This window comes from Phaenicophaeus curvirostris, chromosome 8 (genome assembly GCF_032191515.1).
Source record: "Phaenicophaeus curvirostris isolate KB17595 chromosome 8, BPBGC_Pcur_1.0, whole genome shotgun sequence".
NCBI classification, from domain to species: Eukaryota; Metazoa; Chordata; class Aves; order Cuculiformes; family Cuculidae; genus Phaenicophaeus; species Phaenicophaeus curvirostris.
In genome coordinates this window covers 39,738,661-39,766,107 of record NC_091399.1, presented here as the reverse complement: position 1 = coordinate 39,766,107, position 27,447 = coordinate 39,738,661, and the positions used below count along the sequence as shown (strand labels likewise).

Genomic DNA, 27,447 nt, shown 5'->3' with positions numbered 1-27,447 from the left:
TGGGAGGTGGGGTGTTACTGTGTTACTGTGGTGCTGGGTCCAAGATAAAATACTAACAAACAGGACAACTTAGATTGAGTACAGGATTTAGTCATGTATCCGTGTAGATCCTGGTCCTCAGCTGTCTTGAATGTGGTCTGCTGATTGATTTTGTCCTAATTCATGTCTTGAGGAATTCTGCCTAGAGCAGGAGCAAAATGACTTCAAGAGTCTCCTCCTTTCATTGTAAATCTGTAAGGGCTGCTCAGACCAGCTTCCACCTGGTCATGTCCTTCGTTAGCTCTGATGGCCGGTTTAGCCAGCTAGGCTGCTGCTGCCTGGTGGGGCCCAGAGGGAGATTCTCTGGGGTGGTTCTGTATGTGCCCATAGCAGAATTCAGAGTAATCATACTGAACTCCTGTCAGCCAGCTCATTTCCTCATCTAATTCAGTGGGACTTCCTTGGCCTACCAACAGGTACAGCTATTACTGAACTGTAAAAAATCAGTACTCTCTGATGCGATGCAATTTGCACTTCCAAAGTAAAATGACCAGATGCTCCAAAGCCATCCCCTGTGGTTGGACACGCTTTAATGTTATGAGCTGAGATCACCTCTGGTCTCCCCGAAATGGGGACCTCCAGCACTCCTTGGGGATCCTGAAAGTATGCTGGGAATTCAGCTTCTTAAATTCTTTTCTGTACCGAGTTGGTAGCAAGCTGCCAAATGACCCGCTTCCTGCCAATTTTAGGTATTCCACAGATGAAAGCACATGTTTCTATTGAAACAGACAGTAGATTTTTAAGCAAGCTGAGTAGGTACCTTTATTATTTTTTTATAGTTGACAGCACAGACTGTTTTGCTCCGTGTCATTGTTGGATGACATTCCATGTGGCACAGGGTTTATTTTTAGGCAGAGACTATCACAAGTATTTTTCGGTAGGTCTGTCGATGCTCTTGAACAAGGAATCATATTACTGCAAGAACTTGCTGAAACAAAGAAGATACATTGGACAAATGGGAAATTATAAATCTAGACCAACCCAAACTTGCACTGGTAATTAATATTGCTTTTTTAAATGTGATATACCATATATCCGTCTACAGGATCCAAATGAAGTTTCAGGAAATAACTCATTGCTATTTGAGTTCAGGATAAGGTATTGTATTGTTCTTGGTTTACAAGAAGAACGGCTTAATCCAAATCGCATCTACATTCTGTAAAAGAAAATGAAAGGCTCGTTATCTAAATTTCTTTGTACAATCATGTAAGATCATATTAACCCAGATTATTATACTGATGTAACTTGTACTTCATTAGAAAAAAACTTTAAACTTCCAGTCTTTGTATGCTGTGTGTCTATGCTGAGATTTAAGAAAGAAGAGCTAACAAATGCAACCTAAGATTTAAGTTTTTTTCTTATTGAAGTTAAAAATATTTCCGATAAGGGTTCGTATGTGCAAGCTGTCCGTAAGTCAGCACATATGTGTTTCTTGGTTGCAGCAAAACTGGTTTAATAGCTGAAATATTTTAAACATTCATACTTTAATAAAAAATATATTAAACATTACAGCTGCATTTTTAAAAATCAAATGCTTTGGTTGCTGAGACGCTTTGATTTGAGCTCCTGGGTTTCATATGTTTTGAAGTGTTTTAAAAATTGGTTTTTTTTCTTGGTAGATGAATGGAAGAAGAAAGTTAGTGAATCATATGCTATAATCATAGAACATTTAGAAGATGACCTGCAAATCAAAGAAAAGGAGCTGACAGAACTAAAGCATGTTTTTAGGTAAAATATTCTGGAAATATGTTCATTAATTTCTTTCAAATGACTATTTGCTATTAAACAGTTTCAGGTGTTCTCTTATGGAAGGAGTTTGTCATGACTGGAATGCATGTTCTTTAATGTCTGTTTCTGAGAATATGTCATTGTTGTTCTAGGCCAGAGTCTCACAGCCTAGTAGCAAACTTAGTGGCTGTTAATTAATAACGCCAATATTTTACAACAAACACCTATGTGCTTTTGTAAATTAATCAACTTTAATGGGATGTCTATTTTTTTTTGTGTACTTTTAAGTTTTGCTAATGCGTTTCTTCAAACAGGAATATTACCAAAGGAACAAATTTTAAAGAAACACAAAAGCAGTTTGTCTTCTGAAAGTGGATTTCAAATTCATATCATAATCACTCTCTCAGGACAGCACATGGTAACAACCAAGTTCACCCAACTGAGTAACATACTTACAGGTTCATTATCTGAAAAGCTCAAATACAGAAAACACCCAGCTCATCGCCTGTGCATAAAGAAAACGATCAGGTAGATAATTTCAGACATCAAAACCACTTGAATAAAATAGGGGATTCCAATCGGAAAGAACTCATGAGCTCAAAAAGCCAAACTGGTCATATAAATAATTCATCATGCTCACTTTCAGCCAGCATAATTATCACTGTTTGAGCCTGTTAAGTGAAAGACGACACTGGGCTTTCACTGCAATATCCTGACCACTTTGCCTGTGATCCAGTAAAGTGCTTTAGTACTTGTCTCATTTTAAGTCTATTTAATATTAAAACTAACTATCCTAACAAATTAGAGCGGGAGAGGACCATTTTAGACGAGCGAGACAACAGAGTATGTGGCGAAAGTGCTTAATTCCTGCATTAGGCACAATAATAAGGAAAAATACAACTTCAAGATTGTCAGACCTTTGGCAGTTCAGCTTATCAGTCTATCTTGCTGCCTCATGCAAGCCTGAGAAGATGTCAGCCAAACTCTTTTTTTTTCACTCAGGCTTGAGGAATCAGCCAGTGAGGTTCTTTTCAAAAGCTGCCTTCGCCCACGGATAACGAAGTCAGTCAGGTTTTGTACATGTTTAAAATCCAAGGATGGCCTGTGTGAAAAATCAGTCTTGACTATGCAAAAAATGTTTCTACAGAAGCAGTCGTTATTTTTGAAGACTTCTTATCTCTGAAGTAGCAGAGGAATTAATAGTTTTTTTCCAACTGTTAAAACAAATCAATTTATATCAAAACTAAGAACTAAGGAACTGGATGGTTGTTGGAAGCTAAGGTAAGGAAGGTAATTTGTCAGATGGAAATTACATAAGTAGCTGTTAAAATCCCTGCTGTGAAGGATTTGGAACATAAATATGAGAAAAGTGACACAGCCTAGCAGAGGAAAGAATTGCCAACACCCCATTGTTGGGGAACCCATGTGCGGGTCAAAGGGTAAATTGTCCAATGCCTTGGGAAAAAAAAAAAAGAGTAGCTGCAATAGTGAAAAGTAAATGTATCCATAGTGCAGTACCTGTCACTCCTTGGATAAAAGTTGTCCCCATTCTGTTGCTGTATCTCAGAACTACTAGTGCAATGGTTTCCTAAAAAGACCACCCTAAAAATAAAAAGTCAGAATTTCATTTCCCTAAAAGAAGCAATTATGTCTTCAGAAAGAAATTAAGAGGACAAGTATATAAAACTAGGCCCTGAGCATTGTCATGTGAGCTAGTTTTCATTTTCAATGTAGGCCTTTTAATCACAGCTTTTAATATATAAAAATTCCCTTGCAATATTTTCCTGCAAAAACATCTAAATTTTGCCATTTTGTAAGAATTCAAATAATATTAGAAGTAAATATCATTAACAAAACAAACTGAAACTTTTAATTATTACTTTTCAAACTGGGAGAAGATGAAAATTGAAGTATATAGCTATAATCATAGAATCAACAGGTTAGAAAAGACCCACCAGATCATCCAGTCCAACCATTCCTATCAATCACTAAATGGTAATAATGGTAATCCGTGGGTTCCTAAACACACATTAAGTGCTAGGAATATGAACTTTCAATGTATTCTGGAAGACAGAAATTGAAGCAGGAGACATGACTTTACAGCACGATAATATGCTGTGATTTTGAGACTTACTGAATTCATCCTTCAAGCAAAACAATCAACTGCAGTTACTGCAGTGCACCAATGTGTACAGTGTGTACTTTCCTGCATACCTAACGTGCTACAGCAAAGAAAAGACATCTAAAAGGATTTGTTCCCCATAACCTGGAATTTATTTTCCCCTCAATTGACCCTGAAGGAAAACCTGAAAAACAGATGAGCTATCATTAATCATAGTAATCACTATCACTGTCATTAATCACAGTAAGTCAGAGAACAATTGCACAAAGAGAAAACATATTTGAAGAATGAGATTTTATTTTTACTGAGCAAAATATTTTCCAAATGGTAAAATGGCAGTGGCAGATGAAGGGCTGTCACCAGACAAAGGTAAATGTGAATACATGTGACAAAAATGTTCCATGCGGAAGCAGTTAACATTTCAGACATTAAAAAATGAGCTTCCTTAACACATGATACCCGTCTTCTAAGGAATGCGTATGTAAATCTAGACTTATGTAAGAATTAATGCCACTGAGGCACACAGGTTTCACAAAATAAATCCAATTTTTGCATTTATAAATAAATCCTGTGCTCTGTCTTTATCAGGCCCATATCTGTTTGAAACCATACACTGAGAGAGCTGGGGTTGTTTATCCTGGAGAAGAGGAGGCTGAGGGGAGACCTCATTGCTCTCTACAACTACCTGAAAGGAGGTTGTGGAGAGGAGGGAGCTGGCCTCTTCTCCCAAGTGACAGGGGACAGGACAAGAGGGAAGGGCCTCAAGCTCTGCCAGGGGAGGTTCAGACTCGACATAAGGAAAAAAATTCTTCACTGAAAGGGTCATTAGGCAATGGAACGGTCTGCCCAGGGAGGTGGTTGACTCGCCTTCCCTGGAGGCGTTTAAGGTGTGGGTGGATGAGGTACTGAGGGGCATGGTTCAGAGATTGATGGGAATGGTTGGACTCAATGATCTGGTGGGTCTCTTCCAACCTGGTGATTCTATGATTCTATGATTATAAAACATTCAGTACTGATAACAGGCAGTCAGGAGTTTTCATCAGAAAAAGAAGTGTTTTCGCAAAAGCCAGTTTTTATAAGGAAAAAAAAGTCAAATTTTCTCACAAGGAAAATATTTAATTTTTATATATGTAATATTTAATTACTATTTAATTTCATTTTTATTAGAGCCACTGAATTATTTACTTACATAAATACAATGCTTTCATAGAATCATGGAATAGTTTGAGTTGGAAGGGACCATAAGGGTCATCCAGTTCCAACCCCCTGCCATGGGCAGGGACACCTCCCACCAGACCAAGGCGCATCCAACCTGGCCTTGAACACCTCCAGGGATGGGGCAGCCACAGCTTCCCTGGGCAACCTGTGCTGGTGCCTCACCACTCTCAGAGTGAGGAAATTTCTCCTTATGTCTAGTCCAAATCTGCCCCTCCCCAGTTCCTACCCATTGCCCCTAGTCCTATCACTACAAGCCTTTGTAAAGAGTCCCTCCCCAAATACTTTACACATTTGCAATTCATACCACCATTTTCTTCTGTGAACAGCAATTCCTGGAGGAGCAGTACAGGTGCTCCTCCTTTTGCCCAGTCCCTAGGTGATTGCAGTTGTTATGGCACTGGATGTCTCAGCATACACTGTCCCGGAGAGTCCAGGCTACAGCTTCTGTAATGTGTCGCTTCATAATTTAATAGCTCTCAAACTGCTTCACTAAACATTTCACATCTGAAAGTTAAAATTATTTCTTCCAAAACAAACCCCAGAAAAATGCGGTAGTTTATAATTTCCAAATGAATTTTACCATACTTCATGAAAAATAATTTGAAAACATAAGGTTTATTCATGGTTTAGAATGATGACACATATTGAACAAGCAGAATTACTTTTAGTATAGACTTAACTAAGGTAACAAAAACCAAGACAAATCTCTGGTTTCATCTGCCCTTTAAATTCCTTTTGAAGAGTAAATTATTGAAATATTTATTGAAAGGTAAGGCCTGAGTGTCACTTTGCTTGACAGGGGTCATGTTGCTAAGAGGAGATTTGCATAGGTTTATGTTTTAAAAGGAGAGAGAAGTATTAAATCCTTATTTTTATTTGTAACTACATTACATATGTTTAATAGTGCTACTCACTCAGGATGGATTTATAGACACAAAAATCTTAGTGTTCTGCTAAACCTTGATCGTTGGCACACTGATACTGAACAGATTAAAACCCAAACACCTAATGAAAGATCAAAATTTACACTCTCCACAAAAATATTAATTACTATATGTATTTAGTTTTCCACAAATGTAATTACTAAGGGTGTTTAACTGAGCAGTAACGAATCAATCTGCACTAAAAGAAACTGTGAGTCTTGACAACAAAAGCTAAAATATTCAAGTACACCAATTGTTTAACAATCAAAGTAACAACAGAGTGAACATTCTCCTTCACCCTTTTTGGAGGCTTTCTTCCCTGTTTAAAAAATAGAGGTGACACTTCAGGCATTCAGGAACTTTTCAAATAAACTGTAATGCAAATTTAGGTAGGACTTCCAGATGGAGGTGGGTGTAGCTCCAGCCATGGAGAGGTTACTGCTCTCTAATAATGTAGGGAGCATTCACTCCGTGAAGGGAGAGTGTCCAGTCACATTGTCCACAATATTACACGAAGATGTCCTTCATGTTTCTTTGTGAAACTAGAATCATCTTTAGGTTACCATCCGTCCCCTTGCCAGTGTTTCTACCATTGTTTTATGAAATACTCTATTTTTATGTACTTTTTTTTTTTAAATAAAAAGAACAGAGCATCAAATACAAATGCTGAACATCTCTAATGAGTCAGATTTGGTATGCATCCCATTTAAGAGTTATTGTATTACAAATGTACAAATAATAATTACTTTCTTGTAATTATCCATTTAATTTCAGCCTTGTGTGGCCTAAACACTATGAAATCATTAAGCTATGTAAAAATGTAATACCAAAAATGTGGAAGAAAATTACATATTAAATATATGTTATGTGTTATGTGTTATGTGTTATGTGTTGTATGTTATGTGTTATATGTTATGTATTTATTATATGTTATATGAAGCTTCATTTTGCCAGTGTTACAATATGTGAGTGACATGTAGTTGTCCGAGAATTTTAAGTGCAAACATGCTTTTCCTTAGTAGGATATGAGTACAAACAGTAATATTTTTTTTATATATATATCAAAACCAGAAATACTTGAGTACTAGTTAATGAAAAGTTGGACTGATGCTCTACAAATGATTTTAAAATTCTGTTTTAATATATCTCATGCCAGTGCAACAAATTAAATTAGAAAAACAGCACTATAAGATTACACCAGTCTGCTGAGCAATGCAGGTGCCTGCTCTTCCTGGTGCCTCAAAGTAACACTCACAGATCTTTGGACTTTATGTGCTACTGAAACTGCAAATCGCACCCAGAAATGTCACTTTTGGAAAGACTAGTTCATTCCTGCAAAATGCTTTAGAAACATTTTCCCTTTAATCACCACCAAATTTCTATCTGGGCTTTGGTTACTTCCCTTTCATGGGTGCACTTCTGTAGTCTTTCCATATAAATTTTTCCACATATTGATTGTGTAGTGTTGCTACGATCTCATTTGGAGAACATAAACACAGTTTAGGAAAGGCTTTTTCTGGTTATTGTTTTCACTTACCTTGTTTGCCTCTAATTCTCTGTGTGTTGTGTTCATCACTTCAGAATAAACACATAGGTTTTTAAAATATTTCTTATTTATTATTGCACAAATAGAAAAAACTGATTTTGTATGGATTATTTATGTTCCTAATGAGCCTTTCCTCTTTTTTTTCCTCTAAATTAGCTGAACTTAGAATGCAGATTCTGTGACTGAATAGCAGGATTGTACAAAAAATGAAAAACCCGGACTACTCACTTACTATCAGTAAACTATTTCTAGATTAAGTGAGTATGAACGGGTATAAATTTGGCCCTGTGTCTCAGAAAAAAATAAATATATATTAAGAGTTCTCTTTTAAATTTTTTCCAAATGAAAGAAACTGTGCTAAAGGGTGAAAACAGTAATAATCTGTAAAATCTCTTTTTTAGCTCTGATGAAGCCTTCTGCAAAGTCTATTTAAATTACCGCACAGAAAATGGGCTGTCTCTTCTTCATTTATGTTGCATATGTGGGGGTATGTATTTGAAATGTAATGTTCTTAAAACATTTTATTTACATGGCTACTGATTTGTTCTGTCTAGTAACTCTCAGGAAGATTGTATCTTTAGTTAATTCTATGCTGTGTTGTCATTGTTGACGGCTGATAAGCATCTCTAAGCATTACTCTAAACTCTAGTGCTGAGGGGTTGAGTCAAGTTATGCCAAACGCCATTATAGCTTATTCTTCAGTCCACAAAACATTTTGAGTGATAGTGTACTATGTTGTACAATAGTTGTTTAACTGATTCAAAAGTACTTTCTATATGCACTAGTTAATCAATCCATATTCATCACATAGTACTGCTTTACATTTCTGTATTGTGTATAGGGTATAGACTTCAGGATAGGGAGAAGATTTTAGCAATACTTTGCCATCTGTTCAACGTCTATTTTTCCAGTATAATGGTAACACCAGTATTTTATTTTATGGTGATTAAAAAAATAATAACTTAAATGCTTCAGTGAAAAATATCATCTGATAGGATTTTTGCAGATAGCAAATCAGAGTACACAAGAAAAGACTGCGAGATGTCTTCTGGGATGTGCATAAAAATGCAGTAATGGTGGAATTATCTGTTCTGATCCACATTGCTGCTCTGTTATCCACATAGTGAGTCATTGATTCATGTGCATACTTTGATCTAGTGGGATGTCCCTGGGGGGGGTTGTAACTAGATGTCACTAGAGGTCACTTCCAACCCTAACGATTCCATGATTCTATGATACCATGATTCACTTGTTATACAATTTTCCACAGAAATTGGCTGAGAGAGGCAAAGAATTTTACCCTACGGCTTCAGCTCTGCAAAGTACTTAATAATAACATGCATAAACTATTTTCTCCATCTTAGATGCTATCATGAAGGAGGAGATGATCCTACACTGCTGAAAGCTGAGTAGAACTTTACTCTTAATTTCAGAGAGTGCAAGATCATATCCAAAGATGGCGTTGACACCTGGTAACATTAAAGCAATTGGTGGGATGGTAGAGAAGATGTTTAAGAAAATATACAATGTTAATTAATTAGGTATGATATGTGAACACCTGAAAGAGAGACAGAAGCTCTTAGGTCCAACAATGTCCTTGATTACTATCTAAGTATTAGGAAAATAGATATGTTTTTTGAGATCATTTCTGTGCATCAGAAAGGTAGGAGTAAAGCTGCTTGCCCATGCTGACATTCACTAGCACCCCTCAAAACGACTGCCCCTGGAATAATGTTGTATAAAGGAGTGCAGTGCTTCTGTTTTGAATGGACAAAAGAGTTAAGTGTCTGAGAAAGCCAAGATTCTGGAGGCGTTTGCTAGTTACTGGAGTTCTTTTCAGCAAGGTCTGGACCTTAAAGGAGGAGTTTGGTTCTCTAGATGTTCAACTGTCTTTAACAAATTCATATTAAAGTGTGAACTAACAGTGAGCCGGTACATGGCCAGATCTGCGACTGTCCCAGTGGGTAAGGAGATGATGCCTAATTCCACTTTGAGGCTTTGCAAGGTGTATTTTATGACTTGCCTCGGATCAGCAGATGAGCTACCTATTTCACTTTGCTTTCAGACTCTCACAGAAGTTTTTTACATCATCTGCATATTTTTTCCTGCAAATATCACTGTTTTCTAACTTTTTCTTTTCCTAAAGGTAACAAATCACATATTAGAACTCTTATGCTGAAAGGACTGCACCCATCCAGATTAACAAGAAATGGATTTACAGCTCTGCACTTGGCAGCTTATAAGGTAAATTATTTTTAAAATAATTGATGGAAAGAAATCAGAACTGCGCAGCTTGTTTGTTTGAGCTGTCTAGTTGAACGCTCTAGTTGCTGTTTCTGGTGAAAATGTAAATTTCGCATTTACAGTGCGTGGGGATGTAAGGAAATTAGCACGTGCCTTCTGCAATGTCATCCACGAGGATGGAAGTATTGATTAAATCATGCAATGATACTCAAGGTAGAGGTGTGTTCTTTTTATTATTACAGCTATTAACATAAACAATCTCAAAGGGCTTTATTTTACAATTAGTCTCTTTTTTTGCTTCCTTTTTGTTGAGCCTCCTGAGGTTCCACATTCAGCTTCAGTATTAGTTTTCTTCACTATTGTATTTATCTTTTATGACTCAACAATAACAGTAGGAAGGAATAAAGTGGACAAAGACAGCATTGTCCTAAAGAACTATTATGATTCTTATCTTGAGTTGGAGCATCTTACAAATTTCATCCATGTATAGAATAGCTCCAAAACCACTTAACTTTTTAGAAGGACCTCAGATCAAATTTAGGATTTTCTATTCTAGACTGTGATGTTTAATCCTTTTATGTCCCATGGTTGCCACAAGGCCATAACAGCCTCTTCTGAAAAGCTCTCATGACAGACAGCATTATGATTTGCTGTATATTCAAAGCTGATGGAAGGTTAAGTAGGTTGGCACTTGTGTGTCACTCTTGATCCATCAGTGGTGTTCCTCAGTCTGTTGCAAGAGGACACAGATATGGTAGATGGTCTTTAATGCAAATATCCCATTCCAAATGCATCAGGAATCATCAGTCACAGTCATTCTCCTCCAAAAGCTCACCTGTGGAAAAGGACGCAGCTTGACTTCTATTAGGTAATAATCTGATAATTAGAATATTTGCACAGAGAGAAGATCAAAGTCTGCATTGGAGAGAAGTCAAACTGGCATTTCCAGAAGAGCAACAAAGCTGGTGAAAGGGCTGGAGAACAGGCCTTATGAGGAGCGGCTGAGAGAGCTGGGGTTGTTTAGCCTGGAGAAGAGGAGGCTGAGGGGAGACCTCATTGCTCTCTCCAACTACCTGAAAGGACGTTGTAGAGAGGAGGGTGCTGGCCTCTTCTCCCAGGTGACAGGGGACAGGACAAGAGGGAATGGCCTCAAGCTCCGCCAGGGGAGGTTTAGGCTAGACGTTAGGAAAAAATTCTTTACAGAAAGGGTCATTGGGCACTGGCAGAGGCTGCCCAGGGAGGTGGTTGAGTCACCTTCCCTGGAGGTGTTTAAGGCACGGGTGGACGAGGTGCTAAGGGGCATGGTTTAGTGATTGATGGGAATGGTTGGACTCGATGATCCGGTGGGTCTTTTCCAACCTGGTTATTCTATGATTCTATGATTCTATGATTCTCCTGGGGTCATGGTCAGTCATTTTTCTTGAAATGCAGCAGTGTAGTAGCTGAGAGGACCTAGACACGGGCATCTCTTTGGCTGCTTTCCTGTAATGTTAGCACTATGTCCCAGAAATAAATAACATGTTTTAAACTCATGCCTTTCAGGACAACACAGAACTGCTAACCGCACTGCTGCATGGTGGAGCTGACATTCAGCAAGTTGGGTATGGAGCTTTGACAGCCCTTCACATTGCCACAATCGCTGGTCATCATAAGGTCTGTTTCCCTTTTTCTGTACAGGAAATTATAATAAGTGAGTGCTAATATCAGCAGGTCATTTAATTTTAGATTCATGCATTTCAAAACAAAACTCACAACTGGTTTAGTACACCTAAATTTTATTTAGTTTTGTGTACAAATGAGTGTTTTGACATTGAAGAAACATGCACAAAGGACATAGATCCGTTTGTCACTCTCTTACCTTTATATAAATGTCTTTTAAGTCTTGGCAAAAAAAAATGTTATTGTTTTCTACATATCAGAAGTGTTAACTGATAGTTATGTGATGAAACGTGCTCACTCATGTATGTCAGGATTTCTGAACCTGGTCATGGAGTAAGGCTTCCAAATGCTGTTTTTCTGAGTGCGAAGAACACACAGTAAGAGAGTTTTATTCCCTCTTCTAGCTGTCACAGGCTCTGCTTCACAGCTCTGTGGTTTTCACTTCAGAAAGGCGCAGAGGTTCTCAGTTTAGAGCTCTTCTATACTTCAGATTAGTGCAGAGAAAACTTGTCAGGGTAAGTCTAACGTAAATCTCAAACATCCATATTGGTAAGTCTTCTATGGGTTGGAGGCTTATCGCTATGGGGAGCAGAGGAAGGAAGAGAGGAATGAGGTTCCCTAAATGCCCCTAATCAGGTCCTTCCCTTTCTAGACCTGTTGTCAGTCATGAATCTGTTTTCCTAGCATTTATCACCTCGGTTCTGTCATTTCACGCTTCATCTCATTTCTGTCACCCTGGCAACAGCTCACTCAGTGTAATTTATTTATTTTTTTTAATCTCTTAAAGTACTGGGTGTGCAAAATTACCTTGGTAATGAAGGGTTTATGACTGTAAACGCACTCATGAATTCAGGTGCTTTGCTTCTTATCTCCTTTGGGTCCATTAAGCAAGCAAAGATTTTGTCCTCTGCTTGAGTAAAAGTCTTAACTTTTACAGAGTGCTGGACTAATTTATGGAGACAGAAACATCAGAATTCTTTAAAGCGAGATAATCAGGAAGAAATGGGGAAAAAAGTACAAAGGAGGCAAAATAGATTATATTAATACTTGCCTTTAAGCTGTGAATTTAATTGTGAATTTTAGACTTATAAATTCACTTCAAATATAGAGTGTGACTGGATGAGTAGAACAAAGCCTATGTGCAGTTTTCAACAGAAAAGGACAACTTCTGTGTATGTACATGGCAAGAGAGACTTACGAACTCCCAAGTTAAAACAGTCACTGAGCTTATATATGTAAAGAAAGCTTTCTCTTCTGCCACAATTTCAGTCAACCAGCTTATTCACGCACACACACAAAGAATTTACTATACTTATGCACATAGGAATAGTTAGGTAATAATACGTCAAAAGAGAGAGACTTCTATCTTTTCAAACATGCTGTATTGTTGGTGAAATAATCTCTTTAAAATTTAAGTTAATTACACATCTGAATTACTTTGAAGCTTCTGAAATTTGCAATAGGCACTCTTTGCAAATTTTTGCACTTAATACTTTTGAGTGTTTCACTTTGTGTGTTAGCTGCACATATCCATGCATAGAGACAGTACCGAACATCACAGCAGTCATTGCAAGGCTCCAAGTTCTTTGGAGTCCTTGGACACTGATGCAAATAATCCCATCAGGAAAGTAGTCACTGGGAGAAACAAGCCAAGCTTTGCAAATCCAGCTCTGTACAGCTGACATACCAACACTTTTGCAAGTGCAAGTGAGAACTGTACTCCCTTAGGAAATCTTCTCACATAGCTTGGCTGCAAAAGGCTGCCTGATTGTGAGAGTAAAGGAGGCAGAGACTTACTGGAGCAGTTTTAATGTTACTTAGTATACTGAGTACACGGTAAGTCACGTGAAAGGAAGTTGTGTCAATGTAAAGGTACCTCCCATTTCTAATGGAAATAAATGTTATCTTCTTTCACCCTCTTATGGATTATATATATATAGGTTATACGTATGTGGAGATTGAGATTCATGGGCGTGGGATTATGCATACTTTGTCTGCTGAGAACTTTATCAGACATGAGGGCCACCAGGAGTAACTCAGGATACTGGTGAATTTAGCTTTATGTTGCAGCCTTCAAACTGGTTCCAAAATTATTTAAATTCAATAGGTGTGCACTTCTTCTTGAAGACAGGATACGTAAAAATACAGTTGGTGTCATCCTTGAAATACCTAGAGAGTCTGTGTGTGTGAAGAAGGTGAAATTAAAGAAGGTTAAAATAATTTACGGGTGGTCATATGAAGGCAATCAACTAAAAAGCTCTTAGTCTTCAGTGTTTCAGTCAGCAACTCCAACAGCAATCAGGGGACAAATCAGTCTGTGGCACCTGTTAAAGCCAGAGAGTGAGGCAGCATCCTAGCGGAGCAGGCTAACTATTTATAATTTGAAGGTCAACTCTCTAGGTGGAAGAATGAGGCTCGTCAGTATGTCTGTGCACGTGTGAGGCTGATAGGAATGGTTGGAGTCGATGATCCGGTGGGTCTCTTCCAACCTGGTGATTCTATGATTCTATGAGTGTGAGTGGGGATTGGGGACTGCATTGTAGCATCACATGTCTCAGCTCACAGGGCATCATGGCATTCACTTCAAGTACACATACAGCCTTTTTATTAGCTTAATGGAAATCCTTCCTTGTGTATCCTATTACTAAAAAACACTGGATCTAATTGTTCTGTGCAAGAATTATAATGGAGATATTAGCCAGAGTCTTAAGACTTTAATGATCTTTTTCACTTTTATGGAGTATGTATTTAATGTTTTCTCTGTGGGATATACAAAGTACTCTTCTCTACATTGGGGCTTCAAGTAATTTTTTAAATGTCTGGGCCTTATCCTGCAAATGTCAAAAGGAGGCCCGCTATTCGTCTCGTGTCATTAGCTGATACTGAGGTTATTGAAAAATACCGGTGCTCAGCATTCGACAAGGAAAAGGCCATTAACTTGCTAAGAAATGCCTTAATGTGAGTGGTTTTGAATAGTTCTTTATTTCTTCCTTGGGAATTATTAGACCTTTATCAGAAGCGTTCTCCATAAATGAAGTGGGACTCTATAAATCTTCTTTGGTTCATCTGCTGGTCTGGGGACCAAAGACTTATAGTCAAAGTGCAGGCTTTTTTTTTTTTTTTCCTTCTTTATATAACTTTGGAATCTTCAGTCAGCTGAGAATCTCCTCTGGTAGATTAAACAGCTTATTTTGTCCACAAATTCATTACTATACATGGAAATATGGAATTATTTTCTCAACTTTCCTAAAAACAGAATAAATCTAAGAAAGAGAAAATAGATTTTTTTTCATTTATTCCAGTAAGAAAAATAATTATTTATACCATCAAATAAATAAAGAGGAGAGGTATATACAACAATCTCTACAATATAGTCTTTAACTACAGAAGAGGACCAACTACATTTAAGAGAAAAATAGAGAGGACTGGGAGGGAAAATGGCTTTTTTCCTCCATTCCCTGAACAGTAAGTCTGTGGCTTTTGCTCTACCCCACACCTGAAACCAGTTCTATGAAATTAGGATATTGAAGGCCATCAGTGTCAATAAGATGCTCCATCTCATCTAAGTCAGTATGGTGTATAAATATTTCATGTGCTCTGTGACTCAGTGATGTGTTTTATTTCCCCAATACTATGCTGTTTGCTTATTTTATCTATTAATAGCAGTTACAGGTCTCAATGGGAAGAATGAAAAATTAATGAAAAAATATTAAATAAGTTGATGACCATGTTAGAAACATCACCAAATAAGTTTAATTAATCACTCATTAAGTCTGCTACTTTGAAAATATTAAATGCTTCCAGCCCAAGGAAGTCATGGCTGAATAAACAATGCATGTGCCTCGTACTCATTTCTGTGTTGTCCAGTACTACTGTGTTGGAAAATGAGCATCATTTTCTATTTCAAATTTTAAGTCAAAGTTTTCATTCTGAGATTAAAAGATCTACAGATGCATTAACTAGACTGAGGACTGCAGGCAGGATGAACCACTGAGACTTAATTTTTGCAATCTGCAAACCTGAGAATCCGAAGTGTGAATGCGTCTGTAGCAGGGACCTCTTGGGGAAAAGGGATTTAGACTTTCTACAGTAATAAATCCCTTTTCATTTGCAAGTCCTATGTTACATCAGCATGTTTGTCACCTCCTGCATTCACTGGAATTTTACTCGTAATAGGAGTGCATCCAAATGTTTAAAGAAGCCTTGAAAAATTAAATTTATTTGAGCCTATTTAAATGTTTCACAATGTTCCAATTCTCTTCTGTTATTCCCTGAATTTTATGCCAATGCTGCATCTTCCCAGCTCTTTGTTTCATCCGACACCAATTTTTCAGAACTTTTCAGAAGCAATCTAGAACCAGGAATGCAGAACTGGTATTCACACAGCATCAGTACTGATGGCTACACCAGCTGCAAGGGAACGGGGAATCAAAGAGTCTCAGAATTTGTTTCTCTCTGAGGACCTGGCCAGTGACAAAGAGGACTGCAACTCATGAGTTTTGAATTCAACAGCTGTTTTTATTAGCAGGCAATGAACTGTCCAGATTGAATGAAGTGCAAAAAGCCTTTCATAGCCCACAAGTTGAAGACCAAGGTGTTTGGCAAACATGAGTATAAATGCTTTGAGTTGTGGCTCAGTAAAGGAGCTTAACTTAACCTGATAATGCTAACTTGTCTGAAACCCGTGGCAAACTTGACAACACTGTTCTCTAGCTGTGCTTTCTTCCCTAGAATGTCCTAGGCAACATGTTTCAGCTAGAAGTCAAAGTAAATGCAAACTTTTAAAACTATGATATTGTTGAATTTACAGTGATCTCTTTGCCCACATTTAAAATATGTTGTGTCTAGCATCTACCAATACCTGTAGAATATTTTCAAAATCCCATTCTCTGGCTCCCCCTTTGGAAAAGCAATCCCAGGGAGAGCACTTTATTTCAAGACACCAGTACCTGCATCTTTCATTAATGATTTATCTGTGACCTGTGTTTCATCTGACTGGAACAGCTGAGATAAAAGAATGTATGAAAGCTTATTGCTGGTCTGATGTCTGTCCTCGTGTCTTGCAGAAGAGCATATATTAAATATTTCAGTAGATTTTTTCCTAAGGAAGACAATTAATTGTACATTCATCAGCAAACTCTATTTAAAACATTCAGAAACTCCTTTAACGGTTTTTTAATTCAGTCTGATAGAATTTGTTCTAAAATTCTTACAGATGCCTGAAGAGTTAGGAGTTGTAATAATTTAATGCAGAGACACTTTGCAGTACATGACTGATCATATCTACATTACCTAAAGTGGAGGGAATTTGGCAAATTCTCGCCACTAATTGTTGAAGTTGACTTCTCATTTAAATTTTGACTGGTAAGAAGACAATAATAATTGATTTTATTTTCTTAGAGGATTTCTTATCCCTTGCCCTTATCCAAAAGACAAAATCCTTATGTAGTCTGTCTTATGTTTTATTTTGTTGACTTCTAACCTTCAGAGTAGCTCAATTAATTATCTTTGAAGTGAAAATAATTGACTTCAACTTTCAAAAAGCTGCTGAACAAACTTTTCATAAGAGAATCTTAAGAAACATAGAATCACTAGGTTGGAAAGGACCCACTGGATCATCAAGTCCAACCATTCCTATCAATCACTAAACCACGTCCCTCAGCACCTCATCCACCCGTCCCTTAAACACCTCCAGGGAAGGTGACTCAACCACCTCCCTGGGCAGCCTGTTCCAGTGCCCAATGACCCTTTCCATGAAAAGTTTTTTCCTAATGTTCAGCCTGAACCTCCCCTGGCAGAGCTTGAGGCCGTTCCCTCTTGTGCTGTCCCCTGTCACTTGGGAGAAGAGGCCAGCACCCTCCTGTCCACAACAAGTTGTAGAGAGCAATAAGGTCTCCCTTCAGCCTCCTCTTCTCCAGGCTAAACAACCCCAGCTCTCTCAGCCACTCGTCGACAAAGTAAGAGTATTGTTCAAAGTATTGTTCAAATGGCATTTTTAATTTAAAATTGGTTGTGTGGAAAAGGGGAGCAGTTGCTTCCCTCATTGTCCAGGCCGTGACACTGCGAGTGCACCCCAGGAAGCTGCCAACTGCTGTTGCGGCTCGTGTTCAGCCTGCTGTCAACCACGATCTCAAGGTCCTTTCCAGCAAAACTGCTCCTAGTCAGGCAACCACAGCCTGTGCTGTCACCATACAGGATTTTGTGTTTGTCATTGCCAAACTTTGCATGGGTCATGTTGGTCCATTCCTCCAGTCTGGGTCCCTCTGGATGGCAGCCCCACCTCTGGTCTACTGAGGACTTTATTTGTTGTGCCCTGCTAACATGAAGAGAGTGCACTTCATTGCTGCCTTCAGGACCCCTGCTAAAGGAATTACAAAGAGCAGGTCCCAGCATAGACCTCTGTAGTACTCAACTTGATACTTAGCCTCAAGGCAGAATGCAACTTTTTACCTGCTACCCTCCAAGCCCTGTCACCAAACCACTTTTTCACCTGCCTACTTTTGCACCCATTCAGACCACAAGATCTCAAATTTGCTACAAGAATATTAGGGAGACTGTTGAAAACGGTGAAGAAGTCAAAGTAAATATCATCCACTGTCCTCCCTTCAGCCAAAAATTCAGTTATCCTGTGGTAGAGGACAATCAGGCTGGTCAGGCAAGACTTACCCTTCGTACATCTATGCTGACTGTACCTGCTCACGCTGAGGTGTTGAGAACTGCTTTCTCTTCAGCTTGAAAATTTTCCCTAGTTTATATACCGCACCTTGAGTCATAGTCTTTCTCCCAGGATTAAAATCTTTTCCTGGTCTTTCTACAAGAATTCAAAGCTCTTTTTGCATCATAAATTTTGCCTCCACTTTCTGAAGTAGTTTCACCCTTACACATCACTCCAGCATATCCACCTACTTGTAATGCCTAGCAAAACTTTCACTGTTTTCTAAGATTCCTTTCTTCTTTCTTAGAAAGGTAGTTTGTCTGTGGAACTATCAAGATTGTCTCTGCACCCCTCTCATCATTTACAGTTGAGTGGAGTTTGCTTAATATGACTCACAAAATTCTTTTTATCAGGAAATCACAAAGTAACCAGCATGGCAGCCATTTCTACAGCCTGGAAAAATGTGTCAAAATCCATCTAGTTCTATGTTTATCATCAAAGCTGGATCCACATTGCTCAATGCAGTTTTTTTCATCTTGAAGAGCCACAGTGAAGCTTGTAGATGTATCTAAATTTTGAATTTCAGCTTTCGAAGAAATTAAGAAGTGGAGTTGTGGTCATGTCCCTGAACAAGTTATAGCTTCACAGTTGCATGCCTCAATTAAAACTAAACTAATACAAAGAATTTTTGACCATATTCATGTAAAACCTACAGGTTCAAACTTCTCTTTTTAGAGTCAATACCTACAACTTCAGTTTTATAATAGCAGTTTGCTGAAGAATGTCTAAGATTAATCACTCAAAAGCCATCAAACCATTAAATCACAGACTAGCTGGGTATGTGTTCCTCACCTCTGGTCAACCAAGCTACCTAGTATACTGGAAACTGTCTGGACATGAGAAGTCCTCCTAAATGGAGGGAGCCAGTAGCATTAACCAACCAGTAGCTGAGTGTGTTCTTTATCTTACTACATGAACTTATTAACACTCATCCAGCAGGCAGATGTGCTAAGGCTGTTTCTTTTATAGTCTTCAGCTGATATAAGGGTAGGCAGCTTCTCTCAAGATCTCAGGGGATCTTTCATGGATTTTTTTTTTTTTTTTATGGAGTCAAACTGTCATGCTCCATAGCAAAAGGATGTGCAACGAAAGGATGTCAATGCACACGATATTTAGTAAGGGAAACTCTGACTATATAAATGGGGCGAGGGGATCACAATGAGAGTGGTACAGCACTGAAAACTTTCCAGAGAGGATGCAGGACCTCTATCCTTGGAACTAATCAAAATTCAATTGGGCAAGGCCCTAAGCAAACCAGTCTTTGAAATTAGTCCTTCCTTTGATCAGGAAGGTGGACTAGGCACCTCCAGAGGACCCTTCCAGTGTAAATAATTCTATGATTCATTGTCTCTATTTCTTTCAAATGTGAACTCTATTTTTCCTGGGGGCTGCCCAGCTGGAAGGCAGAAATGGACCTAGGAATCCTGGTCATCAACAAGTTGAATATGAAATAGCAACATGTCCTTGCAGTTAAAGACATCCTGGGCTGCATTAGAAAGAGTGCTGCCAGCAGGAGTATTCCTGGCAGGTGAGGTGATTATTCCCCCATGTTCAGCACTGGGGAGATGGTATCTGGAGAACAGTCCCCAGTGCTGGGCTCACAGAGAAGAGATGTATGAACATATATGAGTGAGTGCACCAAAGGACTGTGAAAACAGTTCATGGATTGAAACGTCTGACGTATGAGGAGAAGCTGGCAGAGCTGGGATGGTTCGGCCTGGAGCAGAGACGACTGTAGTGGGATCTTATCAATGTGTACAATTACCTCTGGGGGGATGGGAAATAAAGAAGAGGGAGACAGGCTCTTCTCCAAGGTGACCTATGACAGGAAGGATGTCGACGGGCGCAAATTGAAATTCAGGAAATTCCATTTAAGCAGAAGAAATGGCTTTTATACTGTGGCAGTGCTCAAACACTGGAATATGTATCCAGGGAGGTTGTGGAGCCTTCATCCTTAGAGACTGAACAATATTAAAAAACCTGACTGGATGTGGCCCTGAGAGATCCGCTCTGGGAAACACTGCTTTATGTAGGGATATTGGGCTGGACAATCTCCAGATCTGCCTTCCAAGCTCTGTATTATCTGTATTATCCACAGAGTCTGGCTATGGCTGCTTGGAATGCTTTTCATCCCCAGGATTACCTTTATTCAGGAGTCCTCTCACTCCTGCCAGCTCCCACCTTCTCCCTTGCCACACGCTCAGAACTCACTACAGGTATAAATAGCATAATGTAGAAGCTTGCATTCCCCCTTCTTTCTCATTTCTTCCAGTTGCCAGGGAGGTGTTTCCCAGTTGCTCACTGTACTGTGGGTGATTCATGGTCCAGCATCTGTCATCATTGTTACACTCAAAAATTAACATTCATCAAAGTGATATATAGAAATACTCGATCCATGGTACAAGCTGCTTAGTGTGTCAAAATTCTTCTTTGTGCTTCAAAAAAAATTAGCAGCCCTTGGGCTTTGATGTACAATCCGAAGTTGGATGCAGACTTCTATTTTGACAGTTGTTCAGAAAGTCAGTGTTTGATAATTCATGGCTGTCCAGGAAAACACTGGCTCCCCGAAACTCCAAAAAAAAGTAGCAATTTGAAAGAAAGCACTTAAGTTTATTTGTTGAAGCCAAAAGGCTATTGTCTTCTGAAACACACAGAAATCTTTACACCTTGAGAGAATTACGCTTGAGGATTTACCTTCATACATTTACATTTTAAAAGATCTTTCTCTTTGGTTGGATTTTGTTCTTTTACTTCTAAAAACTCTGATATTTTTGTTGGTCTTTGCTCATGATGGCTAAAAGAAAATCAAAGGTTATTTTGAGCAACTCCAGACGGTCATTTCTGCACCTCTTACTTCATAAATCAATCTATTTACTAGCAAACACATTTGCAGGCTTATTTATAAAGCATCAGTGACATTCAGTGTTCAGTTAAAGTACTGTAAGTTAATCACTTTGCCATGTTGTACACAGTTTCTCACCTTTTTAGCTTGCTTGTTTGGGGATTTTTTCCTTTTTTTTAAATTGGTGATGTAAGGTTTTGAAATCTTGTTTTACTAGTTGACAATGCATGTATATATATTGTTTCTAACAGGAATTTTTTGTTTCCTTCTTTCTAGGCTGTTGAGATTCTTTTGCAACACGGAGCTTATGTAAATGTTCAGGATGCAGTTTTTTTCACCCCATTGCATATTGCTGCATATTATGGCCATGAACAGGTAACTGAACAGGGAATGTCAGAAGGCTGAGAAGTGAAACACTGAGGCAACTATGAGTTTAGTGTTAGATATCTTTGCTTTACAGTCCAAAGGATCTTCCCCTGAAAATGTCTCACATACTGAATTTACACTTTTAAGTCAATCTCTGGTTCCTCTGAAAGTCTGAACATCAACATTTCTTCACTTTAATGCTCTGTGCTATGTCGTAGTATGCCCTCCTCTAGACCCCTCGAAACAAACGATTGTCTCACTAGATTCGATAGCCAACAGACAGACTTGGACCCAGATACATGTTTCACTTAGATATTTGTTTATCCCATGTTTCAAAGACTGCGTGAAGAATGTGAGCACACTATCATAAACCTCTCCAAGGAAGTGAACATCACTTCCCAGTAATAATTGCATGGCAATTCTACTGGTTTTCCTTGGAATCCACAAACTAAATTGCGGCAATGTTTAAGTTACTAGAAAAAATGATCATTCAGAGAGCAGGATTTTTCCATGAGGTACTGTGCACATGACTAGTCCAACCATGCTTGCTTCATTCATACAAATCACAGACTTATTGAAACATAATCTGAAGTTCTGACCAAAGCTGGCATCAAACCTCCGAGTCCTCTTTCTTTTACTGAAGTATAATTGACATACAATTAATCTAGCATTACAGTCATTTGCTCAAAATAGTCCTTCTGTGTGAGCTGTAGTAATGGGTCTATTTCAGCTCATGCGAGTCATTCCTTATCCCTTCCTTTGGCTAAAAGCATGTATTTGGGGATATTTTCAAGTTTCAAAGGATGACTTCTAGATAGAGTGTATTTTTCATTTCAGTGACATGTTACTTCAAGTTCATTGAGGAGTTGTGGTAGGAAAAGCTTTTGAAAGGGCAGAGTTGAGATACACAGATGATTGAAAATACTTTTGTGGCTGAGTGGCAGCAAGGGTGTGAGCCATAGATGTGTTTCTGAGATACTTTCTTTCAAATATATGCACCTCATCATCCAGTAACATTAAGAAACTCCCTGCCTGTTAGGCTGAGAGATTAGTTTCCTTTTTTTTCCATAAGCCACTTCTGAACAAATAGTCACAGTCTTGTGAAACTGTGCTGAAAGTGTGTATGGTGCCCTTGTGATAAGGGACTGTTCAGAAAGGAGGTTAAGTCTCAGGCATTTGTGGGTTTTGAAGGTATTTACTTTATTATGCAGACTGGGCAGTTAAACAAATACATGTGTCTTGTGTCTAGCCTCTTGACCAGATACAACATTTTAGAGAATGAACGAGCACTTGCTTTTGAGAATTTTAATATTTTCATAGATATGTAACTTAGAAATTATTTTTCTACTGCATCTCCTCTCCGTGTTTGAATTTTAAAGAGATGCCCACATATATTATTGGCCAATGCATTACTTTATCTGATTTTTTCGTGTGATAATGTAATTACCTTTGATGAAATATTCAGGTAACCCACCTCTTACTGAAGTTCGGGGCTGATGTGAATGCAAGTGGTGAAGTGGGAGACAGGCCTCTCCATTTGGCTTCTGCCAAAGGCTTTCTCAACATTACAAAGCTCTTGATGGAAGAGGGGAGCAAAGCTGATAGTAAGAAAATATATTTTAAATAATCAACTTTAACACTGTATTTTATAAACAGAGTCAGGCCTTGAATCTTGAATTTAGCTTCCTAACACATACTCTATATGTTTGTGTATCATCTTTGAGCAACTAAAACATAAAAGAGCAGTTGTAGAGTTCTCTTCTTGGTATGCCTGGTTTGTCATCTCACTTGTATTCCATTCCCATTAATAAGTTAGGGGTGAAAAATAGCAGAAAACAAAATAAAGATTAATGTACAGAAGTAACTCACTACTGAGACACTCCTATCCAGAACACAGAGCCCTGTGGTATCTATCTCAGATCAAAATTACTTCAATGCACACTGAACTCCTAGTGAATGAGGTACAGATGAAGGACTTTAAGTCAAAATTATACAGCAGGTAATTTAAAATAATTCAGATGAGAAATTGCAAATGGTTCACAATTCCACAGAAAATGGAATGCTTCATGCTTCATTATGCTACACAAGCTTCATTGTGGGACATCTTCTGTAAAAGAAAGTGCACGTGAGAGACATAAGTGGTTGGAGAGATAGAAAAGCCTGTTAGCATGCTTTTGGTATTCTATGAGAATTCAGAATCTGTGCATTCTTTTTACAGGTGATCTGACACTGTAAGACTATAATGTTACAGTTCAATGCTGTATATTTCACATATGCCACAATTTAACATATTTTCTATTGTAATTAATATTGGCATGCAGCCAGTAGTACTACTGAATTCTTGCGCTTGCTCTTTCATTCCCTTTCCTTATGCTGTTTCAGCAGTGTAGAAGGCACAGAACATAACACACTCCAGTCTTACTTTTACATTGTTCTGACACTTGCATCACAGATGTGCACACACACTTGTGGCCACATCTTGCCATCATAAATGTTATCTTATCTTCCACTTACATGAAGGAAGATAAACTTTACTATAGAAAATAAAGAGCTGTATTTTTTTTCCTGTTGTATTATCAGCTGGCCTGGATGGCCACACTTCTGCTGGTGTCCCAACACCCCAGCAGAAAAACGAATGTGGAAATCGAGAGTGGGATTTAAAAAAAAACAACATTAAAAGTACCTCAAAATTATCAATATGTTCCACTCTTCCTTATGTTCCATTTCTCTGAAATCAGGGAGGGCCTGGAAACAGTTGATTCTCAAATGCTTGAATATAGAAACCAGACTTCTAATGCAGATGTTTGCATGACTTCAAAAACTGTTCCTTTCAAAACAAAAGAAAAAAAAACATGTTTCAAAAACTGTTTTATAGCCTGATGTGGTGACTAAGAAACAAAATATCTACAAACCTGTAGAACTAGTGGGTGGCCAGAAAGCAAGCATTTCCTTGGCATCCCATAAGCTAAGGGATATTTTTTATTATTCTTCAAAACAGGGGTCCTGGAGATTTCTTTCAGGGACCACACAATATATTCTTTGTCATTATAATTCTGATGGTCTTTTAATAAAATTTGTCTGCTTTCAGGACTACTGGCCTGCCTAGAGTTACAAATGACTTTGAAAGTAACTTTGAAAATCAGTGTAATGGCTGCCAAATCCAATAAATTTTAAAATTAAAACCAGAATTTGACTTTAAATATCACAACACATTCAGTCATGCTTCATCTAGTATTAAACAGTTATCATTCACAGGGACTTGGGAAATTTCTTTTTTTTTTTTTTTTAAACAGACTTACACTGTCTTTTTTCATCCTTTTACTTACCAAAATGATTTCACCTGTTAGTTTTTACCTAAGTAAAGTCTTAGTCCTAAGAGTTATTTCTACTGTACTCCATTTGGTTCCAAACAAGAACTTACCATTTGCCTGATCTGACTGTTTACTGACTAGGCAACCTGAATTTTTAGTCTCTGATTGCCATGACAGTTGTGCTATTTACTCAATTTGCTGTAAAATATTTTAAGACCACTGTTTGAAGATCTCTCCTGTATTTGTCTTTAATAATTCCTGAATCAATATGAGGTACTGTTTTGTGACAACTCTCTTCTGAATTGTATTTGACTGATTTTGTCTTGTTTTGACTCTGAACTTCTCCTTTTTAAGACAATATCCCATCTTAGCTGTCGTGCTCCATTTAGAAAACAAAAAGCTATCAATTAAAATAAAAAACATCATCCTGTGTTGCGGTTATACATCCTTCCAGAAGCAAAGAAAATCATTTTCAAGTATTTGACATCATTTCCAACTGCATAAACAAAGCAGAAGTTTCTTTCCTTGCTCCACCTTACACCTTATTGTTGCAGAAGCTCATGGCCCTGATACCCCTAGTGTCCTTCAGGCCCTTCAGTGGGTACATATTCTAAAAAGCAGACATTTATTATAATAAAACTTTGACATTTATTTCCCTCTTAGTTATTGAACTTCATAATAAATCAATTTCTGGTACCATGTCATAATAAAAATAAAAGATAATATGTCACATGAATCTATAAATTGAAGAATGATTTTAAAATAGAGAAATAAAACAGTTTACCTTTCTTTACTCCTTTTAATACAGGGCTGCTAGGAAGGTTAAGAGGGAAGTTGCAGGCCATAAACTTAATACATGTTACAGGAATTCTTTTCTGAGGGCCTGAAATAAATTTCATCTTTGGAACTGTCTCTGAACATCAGTGAAGTTACAGGTTCATCTCATTTCAAAGGATTGGCCATTTCTGTCAGCATTCAGCATTACTTTAGTAAGGCTTTAAAACAGGGATTTAAACCTCAGAATGTGTATGGTTTACCTTCTGTCCCCAGCTACAGGGAAGAATTGTTCCTGAGAGATGTTTGTCAAAGTTTTGCTTAAGACCTTTGGAGTACAAGTTTGAGTACCTCTAATGGACAGATTATTCCTTAGTAGTCTATTAATTTCCTTTATACTGTCTCTAAGATCTGGTCCTTAATACTGCTACTCAATATGATAACATAAACCTTAAAACCAACTGGATTTTCCTTTCCAAAAATCAACAGTGAAACATGTTTTGTCTTAGTATTTCTAATTAACAACTACTGTTCCATGCATTTGGAACAACTGAGTGGATCTCTTTCTTACATAGAGTGACTACATAACATAATTTTCCTTCAAATTGTGGTATACTGACAGAAATTGTTCCTTCTAAGGGTTGTTTATAACTTGTGGTTCATTCATGGAAAACTACATCAAATCATTCAATTCATCTGCTACTGGAAGAAAGCAATTATACCCTAAGTCCAAAAATTGTCTTGACATTGCACTATAGATGACACCGAATAATGTAGTTTTGATGTATGAAAGCCCACGGGAGTTTCAATTTTAAAGAAACAGGACCATAAATATTTTAGCAGAAGATTTCATAACATGTCTGCACAGCATAAAGCATTACTGAATATCCAAACCAAGCTGTATTAAGTATAAAATTCTTTCTATTGTCTCTTTCTGGGTCAAATGGCAGTGAATGCCCAAGACAATGAAGATCACGTTCCTCTGCACTTCTGCTGTCGATTTGGACACCATGAAATTGTGAAGTTCTTACTCCAGAGCAGCTTTGAAGTCCAGCCCCATGTGGTGAATATCTACGGAGACACACCTTTGCACCTGTGAGTCCTGTAGAGAAGATCTGGAGAACAGGCCTTATGAGGAGCGGCTGAGAGAGCTGGGGTTGTTTAGTCTGGAGAAGAGGAGGCTGAGGGGTGACCTCATTGCTCTCTACAACTACCTGAAAGGACGTTGTAGAGAGGAGGGTGCTGGCCTCTTCTTCCAAGTGACAGGGGACAGGACAAGAGGGAATGGCCTCAAGCTCCGCCAGGGGAGGTTTAGGCTAGACGTTAGGAAAAAATTCTTTACAGAAAGGGTCATTGAGCACTGGAACAGGCTGCCCAGGGAGGTGGTTGAGTCACCTTCCCTGGAGGTGTTTAAGGCACGGGTGGATGAGGTGCTGAGGGATATGGTTTAGTGTTTGATGGGAACGGTTGGACTCGATGATCCGGTGGGTCTCTTCCAACCTGGTTATTCTGTGATTCTGTGATTCTGTGATCTGTTTTACAGGGTTTGGGCCTGACTGGGAAGCCGATGTTGTTAACAATGCCATTATCAATAGAATTCTGCTTACACATGCATGCAACACAACACCCAAACTAACAGACGTCTCACCAACAGCCAGGTGAGGAACAAAGCAAGCAATGAGCTTAGCCTGGATGTTCGATTTTTATCTTGAGATACAGGACAGGACATGAAGTAAAAGATAGAACCTAATAATGGAGAGAGAAAAAGCAAGCAAGAGAGAGAAAGGTAGGAAAGGCATCAGGTTTATCAGCATCTATATGAATAATGACTACTCTTACTGTCCAGTTTGAAAGCTGACTTTAGAGTCTGTCCCACCTAGAAACCTGCTGGAGTCTGGATATTCTAAATTAGAAATGAGGTGACAGAATGACGTTTGTTCATGGTGCTGTAACTCTGTAA

The 27,447-nt window shown here is 38.2% G+C and overlaps 1 pseudogene; it reads left to right on the top strand.

Annotated features, from left to right (window-relative positions):
* The first annotated feature begins 957 nt into the window (after positions 1 to 957).
* LOC138723114 (serine/threonine-protein kinase TNNI3K-like) overlaps positions 958 to 27,447 on the top strand; it is a 76,910-nt pseudogene continuing 50,420 nt past the window's right edge.